General features: G+C 35.8%; 3 long non-coding RNA genes across 12 annotated transcripts in view; 1 reads left to right on the top strand and 2 right to left on the bottom strand.

Annotated features, from left to right (window-relative positions):
• The window catches only part of LOC126876760 (uncharacterized), a 129,499-nt gene that overhangs the window by 58,538 nt on the left and 50,655 nt on the right, over nt 1-20,306 (top strand). For 2 of the 10 annotated variants that reach the window (XR_007694494.1, XR_007694495.1), the window contains exon 3: nt 6,102-6,409. The exons of the other annotated variants lie outside the window; for them this stretch is intronic. This is a non-coding gene — a long non-coding RNA (uncharacterized LOC126876760). Of the gene's footprint in view, nt 1-6,101; nt 6,410-20,306 lie in introns of those variants that run through there. 10 annotated transcript variants of the gene reach the window in all.
• Nucleotides 9,334-10,315, bottom strand: LOC126876758 (uncharacterized). Its single transcript, XR_007694492.1, has 3 exons — nt 10,027-10,315; nt 9,847-9,943; nt 9,334-9,684 (listed from the first exon to the last, which is right to left on the bottom strand). It is a non-coding gene; the product is annotated as an uncharacterized LOC126876758 (long non-coding RNA).
• LOC126876753 (uncharacterized) lies at nt 10,452-11,135 on the bottom strand. Its single transcript, XR_007694486.1, has 3 exons — nt 11,034-11,135; nt 10,726-10,821; nt 10,452-10,649 (listed from the first exon to the last, which is right to left on the bottom strand). It is a non-coding gene; the product is annotated as an uncharacterized LOC126876753 (long non-coding RNA).

Consider the following 20,306-nt stretch of genomic DNA (forward strand, 5'->3'; position numbering starts at 1 on the left):
TAAGAACGAAATAGTGTGGCTATTAGATAGCGGTTGTACCGATCACATAATTAATAATATAAATTATTTCGATAAATCTATCGACCTAAAAGAACCGGTAAATATATATTTAGGCGATAATAGACCGATAAAAGCGACAAAAGTTGGGAATGTTATAAGTTATTTTGAAGCATTCGGAAAACAAAATAAAATAAATATGAGGAAAGTATTTTACGCGAAAGAAATGTCCGCAAATTTGATTAGTTTAGGTAAACCAGCAGACGATAAGAATACGGTTATTTCCAAAGGAAATATTGCGAAAGTAATAGATGAGGATAATATACTTACAGCTCAGTTCAAAGAGAATGGGACATATAGAATAAAAAGTATATTGAAAGGGAAGAAGCACTTAGTAAACAGCGCCGAACGTAGTGGTATGAGTAAAAAGGAAAGATGGCATAGGATGCTAGGACACGTAAATTTTAAATATTTAGAGATTTTGGGTAAAGAGCAGCTAGTGACTGGCATACCGAATGAATTTGAAAAGGAACTTTTGAAATGTAGGGTGTGTATAGAAAGCAAAATGCATAACTTACCTTTCAAAAATAATCGAACTAAGGCTAGGGAAATAATGGAAATTATTCATACGGACGTATGTGGTCCCTTTAAGACTACCGGATTCAATGGAGAAAAATATTTCATTTCATTTATCGATGATTATAGTAAAATAGCTAGGATCTATTGTATAAAATCAAAAGATGAGGTCTTTGATTCTTTCGTACAGTTCGTAAATGAAGCCGAAAATTTAACGGGCAAGAGGTTAAAAATATTAAGATGCGATAATGGTAAAGAATATTTAAATAATCGAATTTATAAATTTGCTAGGGATAAAGGTATAAGAATAAATAATTGCCCAACATACGTACATGAATTAAACGGGACAGCGGAAAGGTATAATAGAACAGTGATGGACATGGCGCGTTGCTTGTTAGCGGAAGCGAAAGTACATAAAAGGTACTGGCCGGAAATAGTTTGTACAGCGGCATACTTGAAAAATCGAATATTAGCGAATACTATAGAAAGAAAGACACCTTTTGAAATATTCTTCGGGAGAAAACCAAGTGTTAAAAATCTACATCTATATGGAAGTAAAGTTTTTGTAAGAAGGCCAGAACAAAAAAGAGTTTCCAAATGGGATAAGAAGGCAGATATGGGAATTCTGTTAGGATATAGTGAAGTAGGTTAGAGAGTCCTATTAGGTGTAAAAATAACAGTAGCGACATGTAGAGGTCGTAGAAACAGACAAAAAATGTATCGGTTTTGAGGAGAATTCATTCGATGCAGTTAGCGATGATAGTAAAGATAATTATTTATTGGACAGCATGAATAAGGAAGAGTTAGAAAGTAGAGAAGATGAAAATGATAATAGTTCTGAAAGCGTAAAGATTCCTAGGAGATCTACACGTAATAAGAAAACTCCAGTAAGGTATCCAGAAAAGGAAAACAGTAGTGAGATTCACGCAAATTATTGTAGAGTAGATATCTTTTGCACATTTGAGGAGGCGATTTGTTGTGAAAATAGTGAAGTTTGGAAACAGGCTATGGATAAGGAAATAGAATGTCTCTATAAGAATAAAACTTGGAAATTGGTAGAAAGGGTAAAAGGCAAAGAAGTATTAGATGTAAAATGGGTTTACACGAAAAAATCAGAGGACAGGTATAAGGCTAGATTAGTGGTAAGGGGATTTCAACAAAGAAACGTAGCCGATGACATATATTCTCCAGTGGCGAGTAATCAGACCTTTAAGATATTGCTATCATATTGTTGTCAAAATGGAGTAATAATTGAGCAAATGGATGTAGAAACTGCCTTTTTAAATGGTGAAGTAACCTCGGAGGTATATGTAAATCAACCAAAGGGATATGCGGACGGAACGAATAGAGTTTGTAAATTATCGAAAGCGCTTTATGGGTTAAAAGAAAGTCCGAGGGATTGGTATGAGTGTTTTGATAGGTATGTGACGACATTGGATTTTAAGAAGAATAACATAGAGTTGTGCCTATATACTCATGGAGAGGGGGAAAATGTTGTTTATTTGCTAATATATGTAGACGATTTGTTAATCTGTAGTAAAAACAAAAAAAGGATACAAAATGTAAAGAAGCTATTACCTGATAAATTTAAAATGAAAGATTTAAGTGAAGTAAAAGAATATTTTGGAATAAATATAGAGTATGATTATATAAAAAATGAAATGAAACTAAGCCAAACGAAATACATTGAATCATTAGCGAACAAATATAAATTACAAAACAGCAAATTGTACTGTACACCAACGGAAACAAATTTAAAAATTGAAAACGCTGAGATAAATAGAAATGACATTGGATACAAGAATTTAATTGGCGCATTGCTGTATATTAGTACAAATACCAGACCCAATATAAGTTATAGTGTGAATTATCTTAAGTAGATTTCAAGATTGTTGTAGCGAGACACATTTTAAATATGCTTTGCGAATATTGAAATATTTGTACCGAAATATTGAAATATTTAATATTAAAGATTTAAGGTTACATTAGAAAAGGAATGAAAAGTGTGAAACGATAGATTGTTATGTGGACGCTGATTGGGCAGGAGATCATTTAGATAGAAAATCTACTTCTGGATATGTAATTAAATTGTATGGAAATGTAATCGGTTGGAAATCTAAAAAACAAAGGTGTGTGACAAAAGCCTGGACGTATGCAGAGTATGTAGCTCTATCGGAAGCGGTGAGTGAATTAATGTCTATTAGAGAAATTATGAAGGTCTTCAATGTAAATCTAGACAATAACCCTGTAAAAATTTATGACGATAACTCTGGAGTGATAAGTATAGCAAAGTACGGAAATTTCACAAAAAATTCTAAACACATTGAAGTTCATTACCACTACGTTCACGAATGCTTAAAGGAAAATAAGATAAATATAATTTAAGTAGGTACAGACGAAAATACTACATAGGTTCTCTAAGAGGTTTTTCTATGTGCGATAGTCGAATCAAAGATTTGAATTTTTAGATTTGATCTACAGTGTTTATATTTTCAATAATGTTAGAAATTTGGACTGAAAACTTACCACCATTGATAAAGCATACTGGCGTTGGCTTTCCGTCGAAGTATACAATTTTTTGAACGATTTCTCCCGATGCGAGGGGTGATTCTTGCTGCAGCAGAAGAGTATTATTATCTAATTTTAATGTTTTATTGGAGAGTTCGAATCGATATTGATTTAAACCGGGTAAGCCTAATATGCCGTCTTCTATGATAGGGAAATTATCATCTACTAAGGAAAATTCTATCTCTTTGTTGAATAAATTTAGTTTAATTTTGGAATTGGATTCGTATTTGGAATGTTCCATGGAGAATTTCTATGTGTCTGGTATTATTGTCCTTCCTGGGTAGCATCCTCGTTTAAGCAAGTTGATTCCTGCTCCCGAGTCAACGAAAAATCGCAATCCTCGTCGTCCTGGTAATTGTAGTCGTATTGTGGATAATCTTCCTGAGGTAGCATTGTTAATTCTGATTGTTCTTGAATGTGGTTTATTCCTGGAGGGGCTTTTGTTTGAGGCGGTATTCGAAAATTTTGGCATTGATTGGCAAGGTGTCCCAATCGATCGCATTTGAAACATTTCGTTTGTGGCCTTTCGTTTAATGGTCGATTTTCAAGCTTTGTAAAATTATTCATTCTTGGTAGAATGTTTTGTGTGGGTGGAGTTTTGTTATTCATGTTACTTGTAATCGTGAAGCGGTTACCTACTGGACGAGACGTCTGGTTACGATAAGATGGTGGAGTGGTTGTTTGTCGTGTCATCCGTCTGCGAGCGTTGTCTTCGCGAAAGTATTTTTCCACGTCCATTGCCTTTTTTTCTGCATCGATGATGTTTGGGGGGGGGGGGGGATTAGCCAATAGCACGTGTCCTATTTCTGAACGAAGGCCTCTTACATAGTCAATCACAGAAACCATGTATAGTCGATCGTTCATCGCTCATCGAGTTAGTTCGTCTTTATATTCATTGGTAATGCTGTATTGAAGTTTGTTGAAAACACGTCGAAATCTAATGTTATAATTTTGCACGCTTTCAGTTATTCCTTGCTTTATCACTCTTAACTGATCTTGGTGTTCTCTTACTGATGCTTGAGTAGCTACGTTACGTCTTAATCCTTCGTACAGAGTTTCGAATTCGTTAATATGGATATTGCGGATTGTCATTGCGGCTTTTCCTACAATTTTCTCTATTTTGATCATTTTTAATAATAACGTTTGTTCGCTACACATCATTCTCATTTCTTTTATTTCACGAATAAAATCTTCTACACTTATATCGTTTTCTCCGTTTAGTATCGGAGATACTAAACAGCTTTTAGATTTCCAGAGTTTCCAGCTGTTGAATTGGATGGTTGGACATATGTTGGTGGCTTTTGTGGCATAGGTGGAGGTGGATTAGTATCGTGTTTTAATACTGATATATTATCGTCATCGTCAGTCATCATAGAACCGAATTCAGTTGATTTTACGTTTATTTGTGGTAGTTTAACACGAGAGAGGTTTCTACTTAATATTTCCATTTCGTTAGCGCGTTTTCTATTTTCTTCGTTCGCTAATTTTAAAGCATTCTTTATTTCGTTAAATTGTTGTCGAAATTCTTCGTTCTGTCTCTGTATTAAGTCTAAAATTGCTCTGGTAGAGGAATCGAGTGTTCCCGTTTTATTTTGAACTCCACTTGTAGAGGGTAAACTTGTCTCGGCTTTTGTGTCTTTCTTGTTCATATTGTCTCTTCGCTAGAGTTACTAGAGAAACTAACTTTTCGCGTTCTATATTGTTTAAAAGAATTCCGACTTTTCTCACCTTGATACGTAAGTTCGTAGAATGAGGTTCCCTTGCGGTGTTTTCCTCTGTGGCGCGTTCAAATGCGTTTGAGTGTCAAACTCGTTCTGTTGATTTGTTCTATGCTGACAGTGGCCCCGTTAATTTGGTCCACCGTGGTAAATTATTGACAGCAAAGTTCATAACACAAGTAGTTCGAATCCTTCGATCTTCAATAATGTCCGTAGACCGAAATCGTAACTTCGTTTACACTGAAGCGAATGGATCCTGGCAGGATCGCCAAAATGTCACGTAAAAATAATGGGAAAATAATAATAAAAAAATGTTGGGTTCTTGAACCAGAGTTCGAGGTACCTTTATTTTATAATAGGATTACAAGTGTGCGATTTGACCGTTACCGAAAGACTGAAAGACTCGATCAAGACACAGCCCTTCTAGATGTTCGTTTATCTTATGCCTATGTGCCGAATTCATATTCCTTTGTTTTGGGAGTCGGTGTCGTGTGCAAGGCTGTTCAGGTTTCCTGAGTCTGTTGGAGATATTTGTTGACGTTACATGTACGTCAAGACTGTGTAAGTGTCACGAGGCAAAACAATAATATGAGTCGCTCTCGATTTGCATCGTTCTCTAACTCATGCGCCGCTACATACTTATATAGCTATTATTTCTTACAACCTAGCGTATGCAGTTGTGTATGGGGCCTTAAGTTCACTGTTTATAGATACTGCTAGGAATTAATCGAACGAATTCAACGCAGTCGCGTTTACAGAGTTCCGTATTATCGGAAATGCCGAATTCGCGTGGTTTCGCTTTGACGTTCGTCCACGTTGACGATTGTTCAAAGAACAACCGAGAGGCCTCCGCGTCGCAGCTACGAAAGACATCGAAGCCGCGACACCCTTCAGTGACTTCCCTATCTTTTCCTAAAACCAAGGATGACGCAACTCAGGCAATCGTTACAAGCGTTCGAACTTCACATTTTCTTACCATACTATCAACAAAAAATGAAAGCTGGTTTTCAATGAGTCATTATATAATTATATGTCGGAGATGAAAGAACACCGGAGCCTTTGGAATTTTAGATAATCCCGCAACATTCTAACCTAGAGTCTACTATAGCTGTAATTGAACAATTGTAGTTATTCAATCCGATTGTAATTGTTCTAGATTAGTGACGGTGAGCTTTGGCTCGAGGTGACAGTCTGTCGCCCAACGTAGCCGCGGTCAAGGGATAAACGCTTTGCCTAACAAAGGTATGGAGTAATTCTATAGCTCTCCTTAAAAGAAATATTCGTGGCGACACGCGACAGTAAACATTCCAACGGTTTCTGTCCCGTGGCTCGCCACACGCAGACCCTATTCTTCGAGTAAGATGATTGCCAGATGTCGATGCGTCTCCGCAGTACATGTTCGGCTAGCTGGAGGGCCCGTTATAAATCTTAAGGTTTAGTTAACTAAAGTCCTTCAAACAGACAAACAGTCTTTGTCCCAACTACGGGAAGATAGGGGAGACATATTTTTCAACGAGCGGCGTCTCCCACTAGCAACTTTCCCTCGAGGGCGGCTAACATCTTTTTCTAACCACCGATATGGAGATTGACCAATTAGCAGCAACGTCAATTTCCCTTACTTCCTAAACGAAGGCTTTCCTCGACGAATCCGATGATCTCGTGTCCTTAGACACACCCCATTATAGTTTTCCTCTGTGACATCGTCGGGACGGGACGGGCATTCTTTTACGCGCTCCCGTCGACCAAAGAGTAACGTCTTTACGCTCAGCAATTATTTTTACGAGTCAGACTTAGATTCAGCGAGAACGCCCATCTGTCATCCCGTTGGCCGCGGATTCGTTATTGAACCGGAGACCACTGTCACTAGTGTCGCGGACGTCTCACCGCCGTGGTAGATTGTCAAAACCTGTGTTATTCATGCCTGTGTCAATAAATCGTATCTTCGTTACACCGCAACGATGGCTACCTTCAATGAAGACTCCTCAAACACCGACAACCCTATCCCCAATGTCATTCCGACATATATATCCACCGAAAATGCGCTCTTGTAGACAAACGCTCGATTCGCGTCATAGCTTTTAAAGCTTGTCGCATCTCAATCCGTTGGAAAAAATTTTTCCTGTAGCATATTTTATTTTTACGAACCAACAAGGTCTTTGTTTATTTCCTTCTTTTTTTTTGCTCCAATTTCCCCATTGTTTTTTCAAGGATAGTATTTCAGAGCCACTAGTCAAGTTTATTGTAACAATAAACTTACGTTTCGGAAACATTTTGTGCTGTGAAACAGAATACACTAAAGTTTGAAGGTCACATCGATTTTCGAAAGTTTATAAATGGAGGTGTATGACAGTATCACCAGCTGTTGCTGTCCAAGTAACTCCAACATCGAAATACTACAACGATTCCAATCGAAAGCGCTAAGAGCCTTAATAGACGCACCTTGGTATGTTACCAACGAAACCATCCATCGCGACCTCAAGATACCTACAGTCAAAGAGGAAATAGCAAAATATAGCGACAGATATAGCAAAAGAGTCAAGAAACACCGAAACCCCCTAATCACTGGACTACTCGATACGACGGACCAGATTCGCAGGCTGAAGAGGCACTACTCGCTAGACCTAAACGTTAGATTCATTTAATTATCCAAATTAAGCATATGCACTTACTTATAATACTTATAAATTATACCTATCTATAATAAGTATTAACTTATTGTAAATAAACAGCCATGTCACTGCGCCACGCCGGAAAAATTACTGAAAATTCTCAACGCGAGAATTGATTGTAATTTCAACAAATAAATAAAAACAAAAAAAAAGCTGTTGCTGTCCCCAAGCGCCAAAATACGTTCTGACTACTATTTTATGTATCTCACAGAAGTATGTCTTCATTCATCATCTCCCATGCCATCCACCAACGTGTTCTTAACATGTTATCTCCTAGTAAAATATTGATGTTGAGTCAGATATCCAACTGAATAATCTTTTCGGTGTCTACTATAAGACATTTAAAACCAAGGCTCGTACACACGTGTGCTTATACGTCAGATGTAATACTTAACACGAAACCTGCTTATATTAATATTAAATTTATGCATAGTAGGATGTTCGACCTTTGTAAAAATGAAATTATAATACATACAGTTTCACCGTGGAAAAGTGAATCTTTCTAGCATGTCCACGCAAATGCAGCGGAGGGGAGGACTGTGCATGCACCAAACAACTTTACGTTCGTAATTTTTCACACAAATGTACAACTGTAGGGAAAAAATTATCTCTGATTTTTCGGATGTTAGGAATCGACAATATCGCATAACGGAATGCTGTGTTCTACGTATTCTATTTTTGTTACGAAAGTGGTACAAACGAAGTCCACGTAAGAATAGTACAACAAAATCGGTTGAGGTTAGGTTATCGTGCAGATATCGCGGCTTTTGCATTGGAAATCACGCAACTGCCAGTCTCGTCGTTCCTTGTAAACGAAAGAAAGGTATTGTAATCGGTCGGAATTAACATAAAACTCGTCGTTTCATGATAATACTGTGCATTCTGAATATGCTATGATTTGGTTTAAAATAATAAATAGTCCATTCTTGCATACTATTGCTCCAGCTTTACTTGTATTTTCGATATTGGTATAAATAGAAAGACAATTAATGTCGTTCGAGTCTATTTTCGGATCATTTATATTACGTTTAATCCATATAGTTATCATATGAGACATAGTATCGTAAAATTTGGAAGAATAAAACGTTCGTACAGGAAGTACATTTTATAAGAACTCCAACAAATCTGCGTGTGCACCTAAAATACAAACTGATAGTGATAGTGATTGTTCATAAGTTTATATACATTATCTAATGTCAATCGAAGGTATCAATTCTTTTTCTCCATAAGAGTACTTTTTCATTTATATGTGTTCAAAAATACATGTGTTCAACCGTGAAGCATATGTCACCTACAACGAAAAAGAGTTTTCCTATACTTAATATTTCCTTTATATACCTATGAAAGTCTATTCTTCGCGTAGTATGAAATTATGAATAAATCTGGAATATTGTTCAATCTGAAAAGAAAAATAACTTATTGACATCATTCATTGATACGAGATTCAGAATGTTTGTTTTGTCTTGCAGAAAAAGAAGGCAGCCCTCCCTTTCTTTTAATGTGAAATAGAAAGCGAAAATTTGAAAACAGATTTTTTGGAAATTTACTTGCAAATATCGTTTTCAATATCGTGATTTTCTTCCCAATGGTACTGTACTTTCAAATTTTCCAGTATCCCTCTAAAAACAAAAAGTCGAACCTCGTTATTGTTAACGTAGGCATTACAAGGAAGAGAAGTATTAGAAAGCAGCTCCTTTTTGTTATGGATTTCTTTATAATCATGTAAATAAGAAATTCCGGAAATTTTTTCCTAAAGAATTTAATTCTTGTGCTTTGATTGATAATTATTACACTACATACTAACTTTTCGCATACTGTTCGCGTCTAACAATTTCCTAATAATAACTACTTCAAAATAACATATGTTCTTGCACGAATTCAAAAGTACGTATGATACAATTACAATTGATTCTAAAATAATAATTATTTAAAGATATTAAGATACTAATTAAACGTTTCACTATATTTCAAAATCTGGAACAACAAATTTTTATTTATAAAAAATGAAACTGTGTTTATATATTCTTTGTCATGATGCTATTTCTTATTACCATGTCGACATTTTTTAAAATTCATTTTGTTATCTCTACGCAATATGAAAATTCATATACTGCTTAATATTTTTTACATATTATCCATCCACCGCATGATATCTCCTGAAAAATCAAAATATTAATGTTATATTATTACAATGCTTCTTAAATTTCAATTTTTGACAAATTTGAAATCCAATATATTTTGCACAATTATTATTTATCAAAAAATTCCAAGTTAGTAACTTTCTTTTCAAATGGCAAATAACATATACTTTGACTTACCTGTAAGTTTTTGTTCCTAATCATCATTTCCTCTTATAGAACATCATTATTGTTCTTATAATTACTACCAGTGTCATAGATATTGTAGTGGCTACAACTGAATTAATAGAAAATGATAAATAACTGTGTATAACACTAACACATAATTGTGTATAACAATGACAGATAACTTTTACTTACATATCAGTCGATAAGGGATTACTGTGATATCCTGTTGATGTTTCTTAAGGCACTTGATTAGGTGCGATACGGTATCATTCCTTATGGTATACTGTAGATAAGTATTTTAGAAAATAACAAGAATAAATCTAAATTATTCAGAGGTTCCAGTTTCGGCTTAGACATAAATACAGGACCATTTGCAAAGAAGAAAGGGTGCGTTTCTACAGCCTCGTTATAGTAACCATGAATACCAATCTCTGAATTACTGGTTACTAAACATAAATATCCTATAAAATTTAATATATTTCTTTAATTTTTAATACATACATGAGTTAGTAGTTCTAAATTATGAATCATCCTACCTGTGATATTACGCTTTTCCTTATAATATCATCACTCGAGTGAACAACATTAAGATCATGTAAACCATGTCATCCTATCTTACTGTGAAGATACTTAGTTATGTTATCTAACATTATAAAAATATCATCAAATTCAAGTCCTTTTATTCACATCACATGGCCACGACGATCTGGTTCTTCGTTATATAATGTTCTAAAATTTGTCGTATATATAGGATGTACAAACCGTGATATCAAGGTATCAGTTCTTCCTTCCCAAGGGACAGTTTCATTAAAATTCTGATAGAATTAAAAATTAATTATTAATATTCTAACAATCATATATGTTAAATACATTATAGTCAACGATATATACCTGAGCGAATGTAGGGGTGATTCCTTGATAATTATAAATGTCATCAGCCCACATCATTGTGCCACTTCTTTGTACTCCAGCCTCTAGATTAACAGCCTAAACAAACATACGAAATTTTATAGAAGCTGTACAAAATATAGTATATATGCGCAATATTGAAGCGTTCAAGGGGATATAAAGGTAATGTACATCACATACACGTGTACTCTCATGCAACAAAATACAATTAGATTTAATAGTATAAGCTCTTTTATTCATCATAATAGATTGGAAATTTAAGTGTCTTACGAGGGTGAGTAAAAAGTTACCCGCTCTGTCGGTGTAGAATTTATTTTAAGCAATTGTCAAAAAAGACATACATCATTTTTTGACATAATCACTCGATTTCTGTATACACTTTGTCCATTTGCCGAAGGACCTTTATATTTTCTCATTAAAAAATGTTTTGGGCTGAGCTGCGAACCACGAATGCATCGTCGTCTTCACCTTTTCATCAGCTTTTTCGGCATCCATCTCGCACAAACTTTTTAAAATCCAAATCTGTCGTGTACTATTGCATAAGCAGAGCCGTGGCTGATTTGCAAATGATTTGCCACATTATCCACTGTCACTCGTCTATTCCATAGAGCATAAGTTCATGAGCACGTTCAATGTTGTCATCGTGGATGTGGACGGGCGTCCAGCTGTTTTTTCATAACACTTGTGCGATCTTCTTTGAACTTTTGTGCCCATTCAAACACACTTCGTGACAAAACACTTTCTCCATAATGTGCATTAAATCTTTGATAAATATAGGCATCAAACATAACCTCCGACCACAAGAAACGAATCACAGCATCCTGCACTGTTTTCCTGCAAATCACCATTGCAAAGCGCCATTACTCGCGCAACGGTCACAAACGAATTGACGTAACACAAAGAAACCTGCGCAGCAGCACTGAACAGATATTGACGTCATACGAAGAGTGCAGATGGATCAATACGGTCGACAGAAGTTTTAACTATCTGGAGTGCGGATAAATTTTTACTGAGAGTCGTATAGGAATCTATAATCTGTAAGTACACCTTTGGCTGAATGGAAATTTCTCTTACATATAGTCAAAAATGCAGAAACTGTGTATTGAATTGGAAAGTGATAAAAAATAAGTGAAGTTTCGAGGTTGCATGTGATTGCATGAGTACACAGGACGTTTTTAGCGAATAAAAAATAATTTTGAAAGACACGAGACTTATCTTGTATTTTATGCACTCTCTGTGTCCGAATTTCCAGAAGCTCTCTATCTTATGAAGTGTTTTAGATTAGCCGGAAAATTTTGTACGTACATACAAGAAGTATACGATCTAAGTGGAATATTCCATTATTCTCTTGATACAAAAGAAACGAAATTTACAGAACTTCTCAGAAAGTTGGTTTATTATTACCAAATTAATAGAATTAATATACGTTTATCATCTTTACATACCTAAGTTGTGGAGGTTTATCGTGCGTAAAAAATTAGTGTCGTTTCAAAGTTACATTTCGTACATTTTAAGCCTATAATTTGTAACGTACAAAACAATGTAAATTTGAGCTGTTTCTTATCTCCACAATAAGAAAATCCAACTTTACGTTTTTTACACAATGATATTTATGGAACAGTAATATCATATTATTGCATCGCTTGGAGAATGAAGTCAAGGTACGATGTGACCCTAGTGTAAACGCTGGGATACCCAGCTGTGCCGCACTTATAAGCATAAGACACAATACCTATTAAATACGAGGTTAATTCATGTTGTATCAGCAGTGATCCGCCGCGGTCAGCCTGAAAGGATCGTTAAATTTTTAATCAAAGATACTGAAATATATCGATCGAATTGTATTGAAATTATACTTATATACAGTAATAATCTTCTATTGATTTGTGTATTGAAATACTCCAATTTATAACGTACATGTTATATGTATTTTGAGCAAAACTAAGATTAGAGGAAATTAGATTAAATACCATAACGAGGTGTGAGAAGTGGGCAAAACTATTAAATTGTGTTTATCTATTATTTTTAATGTTTAAGACGTCGATTTGATGTTAATTCGAATCGACGTGTCTTCAGATACCGTATAGTTTGTAGTAACTCTGTAACTTAATTACCGTACAAGAATCCTCTCCACCCTGAGCATGTTCGGCGCATATTATACCATCAGTGATATCAGGTGCATTAGGAAATTTGGAATAAGCTATTTTGCATTCGGCGTTCTTAATCACTGGCATTTGTACTTCCATTAATGCATTACGTCGTGGTCGTCCTACGAAGAAAATAAGAAAGATATTTAAGACTGGAACTATTTAATTTTATTATAAAATTGATATCACTTACTATATCTTAATGCTCCCGATCCAGCAACAAGGGGGTTATAGCCGACGAAGTTGCTCTTTCGTAGGGGCTCTTTCGTACAAATGGGATATACGTACCCTGAAAAATAAAAAAATAAATGAAAATGCAGGAAACTAATGACCAAAAGTATGAGAAAGAATTATACACGCTTTATGACACAATATATGTGTACAGTAAGAAATTTCAGGATATGATACTTCAGTAATACTCAATAGCATATATATATATATATATATATATATATATATATATATATATATATATATATATATATATATATATATATATTTGAGGACTTACTCGAAAATGGCACCTCCTCCACCAATCTAAGAATGGCAATATTATGATTGTGTATGTTTTCTATTCCATCCATATGTGCACAATGTGCTGCGGTCAAAACATGCCTAGCCGATATCAGGGAACCTCCGCACTTCCATAGTGGTTTGTCTGGGTTTCGGGGATTACGAAAACCTAATGCAGCGATTCATGGCCAAGCGCCTAAAATGCAATAGTCATAGTTGTGAATATACATAATTTTTTCTCACATAACGAGTAACAACGATTATTACCTATTCGAAATTCGATCATACAGCAGACGATAAGTACATACGTACAAATACTCTGAAACAGAGATTTGATAAAGACAGAAATTAAATTTTTATTCCAGTGGAATACAAATTATTAAATAATTCTATATAATTTCTATTTGAACTATACTGAACTATAAAGTTCAAACGTGTAATTTCTGCCCTAACAGTTTTTGATCTCTATCCATATTATTACTCCTATATCAATTTTTTATTTCAAGCAAAAAGATACTCTTCCTAACATGAAGTAAAAGAAAGAAATAATTCAAGTTAATAAGTAAAGTTACTACCGATAAAATCATAGCATTATTATTTAGTCTAATTGAAATGTACATTGATGTGCTGTTTAATGCCTTTAAAGTTCATTCTTTGCAGTAAATGGCTTATTATTAATCGGAAAGAAAGACATAAAACGTACCAAGTTCAGCTGGTTTACCATCGACCACCCTGGTATGAGAGACGTTGCTAAAACCTCAGTATGGTGGTCGCAAAGCCTTATACTTATACACAGTTTTTATTAAAATTTCTCTCTTCTCTTTGTTTGGATCGTTCGGACAGCAAACGATCGTAACATTGCCCTGGTATCTGCACACTGATCGTCTATAAAAATCGGTGGCTGTACGGTACTGTATCTGCCATATTTCTTGCAGAGGTTTACATTTTCTGTAGTCAAGGCACCTGCCTTCTTGATTGTCCGGTGTGGTACATTCTGGATCAAACAATTTTAAAACATTTATACAGTTCAAAGATGCGTAAGAAAGCGACACCGATTACTCAACTTTCGAAGTAAAAAGCCGATCGAGTCCACCGGATTGCCCTACAGACACGTATTAATCCGTAAGAGTTAGTCATCATGTTGATAATAATTATCTAAAGAAACTTTTCACGTGAAAATATAAAATTTTAATTGATTAGATATTGTGTTAGCCATACTTAAGAAAGAAAATGAAAATGAATGAAATGAAAGAAAAGGACTACCTTCAACCTCATTTTTTAAATAAACACTTTGTCAGTTTTGCGGTAAATAAGTTCTTAGGAATTCAGGACAGTTTTTAGTGAATCATTTTGTTTCGACCGTTCGCGGAGAGACGCGATCGCGAGATAGCACGTCAACGAGAGTTGTAATTTCCCGTTACGATTAAATAATCGACGCCACGAACTGATCAGTTCAGTAGTTCAATGAAATTCCACAGAATTAACACAAATAAATTAATGTTTATTTCAACAACTTATTAACTAGAAAGATATAAATGGAACAAAAAAAATGTAACTGCGTTTTGGTTGATAAGTAATGCGCGACATACCACCTGTGTTGACGGTTCGACTTCTCGAAAAGTTCTGAACGCCTTTCGATTTTTTTCGTTTTTTCTGGAAGGCGACCCCCACTACGTTCGGATCACGCCACATTCTTTTACGCGAGGTAAAATAACGACCACGAGTCGACGTTTCTGGAAGTCGCCCTGCTTAATGAATCATGCGCTTGCCACTACAATGTTTGTTTGCCGGGCAGACGCGACGGTCCGTCTGCGACATTATAGTGCCGCGATCGATAGTTAAGAATATGACCTATGGTAAGCCGCATGGCGTAACATTCTCCCCCCGTTGAGAGGGTACCGATCAAACTAGCGAGGTGTGGTTGAAGTTCCCATCTTATTTCGTCTCGGTGGCTAGTTGTTCGGGTTTCTCGAGATCGGGTTGAATTGGCAGTGGGACAAGCCTTTTGACGCCCCGATCCAAAATGCTTTTTGCCGTCTGAACTGTAGCTGTCCGGATGACACTGTCACGACCGGCATACTTCAAATCCGACGGACTGACGATAGAGATAAAGCACTCGGCGACAATGTATATCGCTGAAGTGCCTAATGAACCATCAACATCCCAACGGTCCTTCCACCGAAGGTTCTAGAAGAAAGAGCACGTGGCAACGGTCGCGGACGCCTAGCAAATGCATGGACGGTGGGGATGTTGAGGGATGACAAAAGAAAGTAATCGGATCCGATCGAAAGTAAAATCATAAGAGTCAGTCTTAAAAAGTCACGCCCAGAGTTCGGAAGTAGATTGTAAAGTGTATTGATGTTAGAAAAAAAATAAAGTTTTCTTTTTTTTATTTTTTACCTCAAATTCCTTTTTTATTTTGTTATTTTACGTGACAACACCATCGGCGCCTGGATGAACTCGGCCCAGAGGCCAATGCATGGAGGGAACGTTGTCCTCTCTGAGGATGACGATTGTGCCCTTTTGGATGCTGTGTCCACCCTTGCTCCATTTATTGCGGTTGGTTAGCTCGTTCAAATACTCCTTATGCCAGCGGTTCCAAAAATGTTGTTTAAGCTGTTGGATATGCTGCCATTTGGAGAGTCGGTTCGATGGAATGTCTCTGAAATCTCGATCACGTAAGCACATTAATGAATCGCCAATGAGGAAATGTCCGGGAGTGAGGGCTAGGAGATCATTTGGATCGGTGGAGATAGGAGTTAGCGGGCGGGAATTGAGGACTGCTTCTATTTCTATGATAAGAGTATTACGGTGTTAAGCTCATATGTTTCTGTTTCTCCACTCGCGCTGCGCCATAATATCCTTTGATATTTCCGATCCTCTGGTCGTACGAGGAATTGCCGATACATTTTCTCGATCTCGCCAGTGAGTACGTACTGATGAGCGCGGAATCTAATTAATATACAAAATAAATTGTGAATTGATTCGAGAATATAGGATTTCCCCATTTTCATGATTATCGTGATTTTTGTATAAATATATTTTTGAAGATACTAATAATTAGGTACTTATAAATTAGTATTATCAATTATTTTGCATTTATAATTCCGCCTCTAGTATAAGTGTTAATTGAAAACTAACTTTATGTTTCAAAAAGTACTAGCAAAGTCGTTGAGTAACAAGCCACTGATGCTAACACAAATAGCATTGTCGTAATTAAATATTTCTAAATATTCATTTTTCATTTTGAACCTGTAGAAACAATTTATTATATATACTATTAGCTAAGTAATTGCATATTTAATTAAGTCGAAATATAAAACTTAGTTATTTTAATAATTTAAAAAATAAAAAACTGACAAACATTTCAATTTAATTTATGGTTGGAACAAAAGACATTTCATTAATTGAAATATTGTAACGCAGAGTACTTTCCAAAATACGCCGAGAGTATTCCTGATGGTGAAACGAGCGTTGCTTCATCGAACGCAGCTAAAGAAAACAACATCTATGTAGTTGGTGGTACGATGCCTGAAATAGAGGGCGATAAATTGTACAATACCTGTACTATTTGGGGTCCCGATGGAACTTTGATAGCAAAACACCGAAAGGTAAGTAATATATTCCTTTATGGCTTTGAATTTGAAAATATTGGGGCGAAGAAAGTGACTCTATCTAGGAATAATTTAGGAATATACATATGTACATACGTATACTATAACCAATTCTATAATTTACGGTTTATAAAATACGTTATGATACGGGAAACGCCCATTTTTGTTGTAATGTGTTTGTGTTGTATAAATTTTTCAAATACTTAAAATATTATTATACTTATTTTTTCTCCTTTTTAAACATTATTAAATGATAAGATTTTTTAATAAAAGAAAGTGATAAAAACGCTGTCAGTTATTAAATAAAAAATAATTAAAGTTTAGGAGTTGGTAACTTTGATATTAAATTACAAAAGTTGCAGCAATAGAATTAGCGACTACATTTTTATGTTATTAGGTACATCTATTCGACATCGACATTCCTAATAAGATTACTTTTCGAGAGAGTGATTCACTCAGTCCTGGTAACTCCCTAACGACGTTCGATGTGAAGGGCTGCAAAATAGGTATTGGCATTTGCTATGATATTAGATTCGAGGAAATGGCACGCATTTATCGGAACAAAGGTACAGTAACTTAATCGATCAATACTTAACTAGCAAAAAATTAAATATCTTTCTTAAATATATTCTATATAAAATTAATATAATCTGTAACTCTGTATAAACAGAAGCTTAATTTAAAAAAACCAGTATATTTGCTGAAAATGAAACAAATAAAAGAATTAAAAGCACAATAAGAGGACTGTCCTCGCATATTCAGAAATGATGGAATGTGAACCGTGCAACTACGAAGTTAATTGGTATTCGGTAGCTTCATATTTCCTGCTTCTCTGGGTTAGGTTGCCAAATGCTGATATATCCAGCGGCATTCAATATGACCACTGGACCACTGCACTGGTCATTACTTCAGCGTTTCAGAGCGAATGATAATCAATTATACGTTGCCTGCATATCACCGGCTCGTGTTCCTTAAGCAAGTTACGTCGCATGGGGACATACACAGTTGACCAATCCCTGGGGAAAGATTCTTTACGATTTGGAAACTCAAGAGAATATGGCAGTCACCGATATCAAAAAAAAAAAAAACTGGCGAACCGTGTGTTACCACAACGAGACACGCGATGCTATTTGTCGCTTTAAATTGTGCCGCAACTCGTTTTTGAGATCTTTGCCAGGGGCGCGTTAAAACATGCTGAAAATATATTTCTGGCTTTTCTGGGGTTTAACTGAAATATGACAAATAACGTTGTAAAACATATGTACTTATGACTTACAGAGTAATTGAGTGTACAAAATATATAGTATACAAAATAGCCAGCGATTTAGGGCTTTAAAAGATCAAAAGGAAAGAAAAGGAAAGAAAAGAAGAAAGATAATATATTGTGGCAGTCTAAGTCGATCTAAGAAAATAGATAAAGGGAGGGAGGGGCAAAGCTAGTTAATCTGGAAAGAATCCAAGCGTCAATTTCAAGCATTTACAGAGAATCAAGCGGGCTGGTTAAAGTCGTGAGTTGAGCAATTATCCCGCGTTAGGTTCAATCAGGTTAGTCCCACGCGAAATTGATCCAACCATGCGAAAACGAGTGTATTCTGATTTCTGTCGCAGATACTTCTGGCTAGTGCAGTACCTACACGGTGGTTGTTGAAATAGCCGCTTCTCATCTATTTTCCCTAGCGCGGACATCATCCTTTGATCCCTTACGACTAACGAAGTTTTCTAAGATGTACGGCAGTTTGAGATTCTACTTGAAAATGATCATGATTGCGGTCTGTGTGTCGTCTGCTCTTCTTTTTGTCCTTCCGTTAAAGACTGGTAAGTTGATACTGATTAATTATGCGATCGAAACCCTATATAATGGCTACAAAAATGCCGCTAATATAATATTCCTTCTTTCTTGTATCTTCTTTCTTGTATCTTCTTTCTTGTATATATATCTTGTATATATATATATATATATATATATATATATATATATATATATATATATATATATGTCGGGTCACGATTCGAATTTTGGGCGCGCGACGACTCTTCGTGTGGACTAGCCATCGTTTCACAAAGCCGAGATTTTATTTAGACATATATACAGGTCTATCACTAAGCTTAACAAATAATAAGTACAACTAATAATAAGTCTAACAAACACTAAGCCTAATGAATAATACGATCTACGAATAATTAAATTAAATAATACTATTAGCAATGTTTGAGTTCAAACGAATCCACGATCACCGGGATAACTCCTTACTAAGCGAAACTAACTTAGACGCAAATGCGATCGTCGAAAATGCTCGATGTATCACTGCGCCAAATACGATAAGGATAGGTTCGACAAAAACAAAGCTAAAATAGTTAGGTTCAACCTTGGCGATTTCGTGTTACGTAAAAACGAGGAAAGAAACCAGACGAAGTTAGATCCGAAATTCAGGGGTCCATTCGTAATAGCCGAGATTTTGGAAGGAGATAGATATACCCTAAAAACCTTAGACGGCAAACGATCATATAAGGACAGACACGACAGACTGAGAAAAATGCCAGAAGGTTGCGTCCCTGCTGAGTTAGACGTCTGCGGTGATGACAACGGCGGTGATAATAACGATGCAAGTACACTGACCTCAGAGGATCATTAACACTGCGTTGTGGTCATAGTAATACACCGAGTGGTTTTATGTGCTTTTGTTGTAACCCGTTGAGTGGGTTGATGTGTTTTTGTTGTAACCCGTTGAGTGGGTTGATGTGTTTTTGTTGTAACCCGTTGAGTGGGTTGATGTGTTTTTGTTGTAACCCGTTGAGTGGGTTGATGTGTTTTTGTTGTAACCCGTTGAGTGGGTTGATGTGTTTTTGTTGTAACCCGTTGAGTGGGTTGATGTGTTTTTGTTGTAACCCGTTGAGAGGGTTGATGTGTTTTTGTTGTAACCCGTTGAGTGGGTTGATGTGCTTTTTGTTGTAACCCGTTGAGTGGGGTTACGTGCTTTTGTTGTAACCCGTTGAGTGGGGTTACGTGCTTTTGTTGTAACCCGTTGAGTGGGCTTACGTGCTTTCTGGGTGTAATGCACCCAACGTGGCAATATGATCCAACAAACTGAGGTTCACCGGTGTACGAAATCGAAAATGATCTGTTGTGTCATTACGGTCTGGCTGGCGACTCACAGAACGCACCTAACACTTTGAATACAAATTATAACATTACAAATTCCTATTCTCTTTTATTTTTCTGTTGTCAAACCTCCGAACGAAACTTTGTTATTGCACTGGACCCTTGACTTACTTGGACATTTAGTTAAAT

The sequence above is a fragment of the Bombus huntii genome, unplaced genomic scaffold, assembly GCF_024542735.1.
Source record: "Bombus huntii isolate Logan2020A unplaced genomic scaffold, iyBomHunt1.1 ctg00000092.1, whole genome shotgun sequence".
Taxonomy (NCBI): Eukaryota; Metazoa; Arthropoda; class Insecta; order Hymenoptera; family Apidae; genus Bombus; species Bombus huntii.